This window comes from Melanostigma gelatinosum, assembly GCF_949748355.1.
Source record: "Melanostigma gelatinosum genome assembly, chromosome: 6".
Classification (NCBI taxonomy): domain Eukaryota; kingdom Metazoa; phylum Chordata; class Actinopteri; order Perciformes; family Zoarcidae; genus Melanostigma; species Melanostigma gelatinosum.
In genome coordinates, this window is record NC_136639.1 from 6,495,577 (window position 1) to 6,499,160 (window position 3,584).

A 3,584-nucleotide genomic window follows, 5' to 3' on the forward strand; every position below is an offset into this window, starting at 1 on the left:
AACCGACACGTGTCTCAGCCGACGTTGGAAACCACAGGCCCTCCTCTCTGTAGCGAGCCGGGCCGAACCAGCAGCCGCTCACCAGCGACGCCGAAACAACCGCGGCCTCACGCCTTTCTTTTCCTCCTGGAGGAGGAAAGACCATTCATCGACAAACACTCTACAACCTTGCCACGAAGCATCTCATAGTAAGAGTCACGGTGTCTGGGCGTAGTTTAGCTTAAATGAACTTAAGTTTAATTCAGGCCATTCATTTATATGTTATTATTCCCGTGTTTTTGTCGTGTTAAAGTCATTGTTTTCGTTTTGCTGAGAGATTACGCAATCGTCGACGGAGCTCCGAGGCCCGTCGTACTGTGCGTTTCCTGTTTGACTGTTGCTTTTGGGATTATTTGATTTCATCTTTGTTCTTGCTCTATTTCCTCGAGTCGATTCTGTGAGTGAAGTGTGGAAACGCGACTATCGGGCATAAGTGTCGTCAGTTCGCGAAGCGACAACGGCAACTTGTGTGAGATACGCTCGGCGATCCTCATTTTCACTACGACGCGACATCGCACACAGAAACTCTGATTCCTCTCTCTGCCCTTTTATTCCTCTTGTTTTCCGTAACTTGCACACACATAGAGCTCCGGATTGTGGGTGAAACTCTCACCTATTGTTCTAACACACGTGTGCGCCGACACACGCAACCACATATAGCTGACCCTCCCCCCCCTCCATTCGCCATTTGGTCTAAGTCACTCGACTCCGCCATCTGGTGGTAGGTTTTAGCTATAACGCTTTAAGGCCCCTCCCTGTTTGTCTGCGTCACTCGACGCCGCCATCTTTGTAGTCTTTAGCGATAGCTTTTAAGACTCACCTTCCTTTCCACACACAGACCCACACACACACACACACACACACACACACACACACACACACACATTCTTGTATTACATACATCATCACCCATTTTATTCATTTGTTTAGATATTAGGCACATAAAATTGTATGACAGCGTTGTTGGTTGTGATATTATTTGATCTGATCACTTATTATTTCGATTTAATAAATTCTGTTATATTTTAAAGAGCAGTCGTTTGTGATTACTTGTGCATATTTGTGTAATAAGATCTGTATGTAGTAGTCTTGTGTACGAACTTAACCCTTCACTGTCACTTCGAATGTGTAGTCGCACCCGACTATTGACATTACGAGTGGCCACTAATTATGAGACTTAGTTTATCGTTTGGTTATTAGTCCCTGTTTACAGGGTGGTGCCCCGTTATTATTAATAATCATTAATAATTGTTACATACATTAATAATTCTATTGATGTCAAGAATTCAGTTTCTTAAATGCTGATAACCCAAACACGCCCCTCTACGTTCCCAACAACCTCATTACGTAAATGTACCATTTTGAAAACTGTCCTCGTAAGAAAAAAACGTTAGCGTCGTCGTTTCAACAAATGGCCAAAAAAAATGTGTCTGCAGAGGGAGGAGGTTGGGCAAATGGATGGGTCAACAATCATTGGACAGACAAGAGACAGCTGTTTCAAGAGTGGCTTTTATTTTCCTTACAGTGTTACAACTCTAACTTTCAAGAGCAGGTTATATTTAAGTACACCTGACAGTGTAACTGACTTCGCCACCGTTCTCAGCAGAGCAAACAAGGCGGCGCAAGGATTCTGGATCTAGTTTTATCGCACAGGATCCCAGAAGATCGTCAGCACCAGCTACCGTGTCCTTGATCTTCAGTGTCATCACCTCGTTGTTGCCTGGCCAAAATTTCAACGACTGCCGAAATTTAGGGTTGGCCTGGCCAATCTTGATGTCGGTTGTTTTTATGTTCCCATCGACTTCCACCTGTTAGTCAAAATGTTAAAAAATAAATATTTTTTTCTGAAATAAACACACAGAATAACCATCCACTTACAAAAACGAAAAACATTAAATGGAGCAATAAAAAAGACCTGAAGGATTGTGGTACAAAAGGGGAAATAGAAGATGCACAAATGTTAACATATTCATATTGCTGCCATCATATACATGGTTTTATGCAGTAAAGGACTTTACTGTAGCCTGTTTGGCTGATTTAAATAGTTGGAGTGCACACAATGTCTCATTATGTATCACTTTTATGAGATGTAAACGGATGAATTTCTTCAAACTAAATCTATTACATTAATCATCGACTAAAGGTGATTTTTTTATATTTCACTACATTGTTGGATCAAACTTAAGTCAATTTAAATGTGAGGGATTGCTGCACCTGTTGAATTCGTATTTGGCAGGATTTACAATCGAATGTATTTTTAATGTCAATTTCTTGCTAAACCAACTTCTAATGACCATATGGACGTGAACAACTTTGCTCATATGATGATTACATCTCGTCATACAACGCACTGCATCGAAAAACACCATTCCCCATTCTGTTTATGTTTTGAGAAAGATAGCCAGCAACTCACCTCAACATAGGCGTTTGGTGCTCCACCTGCCTTCCTTTCAAGCCCATTGGCACTGTCCACAAAAACAGACACCTTGCCTTGACATGAGTTAGCATCAGCCTGGAATGGTAGGATCACCAACAGGAAAGCAAACAAAGCGAGCCTCATCTTCAATTATGTCTTCAGCCGTAGACAGACAGAGAGAGAGAGAGAGCGAGAGAGAGAGAGATGGAAACAGACAGAGATGCTGTTCCACGATGAAATATCCAACAAGTTTGACAGTTTTATAGCAAACTACTGAGAAAGAGGGAGGGGCTGCAAACAGGTGAGTGTCACACCCATCTGTGTGTGTGTGTGTGTGCGTGTGTGTGTGTGTGCATATGATAGTGATGTGGTCCCTACTCTTAGTACAAGTTAAAAACATAGCAGCTGCACAGCCTGCGGAGGAAATAATCGACTTTGATCAAATGTCTCAGTTGGGCAAAGAAGGACAGCAGTGTTGTTCATCTTCTTGTATATGTTATTACGGGAGAATACAAAGTTAAACCTACAACTTAATACTGTGAACCAGTGGTATGAGGAATGTTGTCAATGGTCTGCAGGTGAACTTGCAGAAAGGGAACTTCATTCAAATTATGAAAGCAACCTAACAAAGAGTTGATTAAATGCCTTCAGTGACTTTCAACTTTCTCTACTTGAACTATTCGGGGAGTTTTTTTAGATTAAAAAAGAGATGGCAATAATCCTGCTAAAATGAGATTAATGCATCAATAATCCTCTCTGTGTCATCAAATCATACTATGTCCCATACATTTTACAGGAAAATAAGTACAAAAGAATAAAGTAAAAAGTCACCTCTCTTTAAATTCTGAAACATTTTATATATATATTTAATTCTGACTTTCCTCTTCTTTTTTGGAGCGCTAACCACAACACACATTTCATTATTTATCTTCCGTTAGTGCACCACCTTTGTGCTGAAGTGCAGCTATAGCGTTGTGCTGTGGACTCCTTGTCTTCTTTAAGGATGGAGGATTTCTACACAGGTCAAAGCTCCATCAACCATCCAAATATTCTCTAACACTTGACTTTTCCACCCTGCTGCTGGCATTTGCACTGCTGTTTAGCGTTGGTAGTAGATTACATACAACAG

At 41.1% G+C, this 3,584-nt stretch overlaps 1 long non-coding RNA gene across 1 annotated transcript; it reads right to left on the minus strand.

Annotated features, from left to right (window-relative positions):
* Positions 1-1,530: 1,530 nt before the first annotated feature.
* Positions 1,531-2,677, minus strand: LOC306778459. Its single transcript, XR_013772051.1, has 2 exons — positions 2,453-2,677; positions 1,531-1,847 (listed from the first exon to the last, which is right to left on the minus strand). It is a non-coding gene; the product is annotated as an uncharacterized lncRNA (long non-coding RNA).
* Between the last annotated feature and the right edge of the window lie 907 nt (positions 2,678-3,584).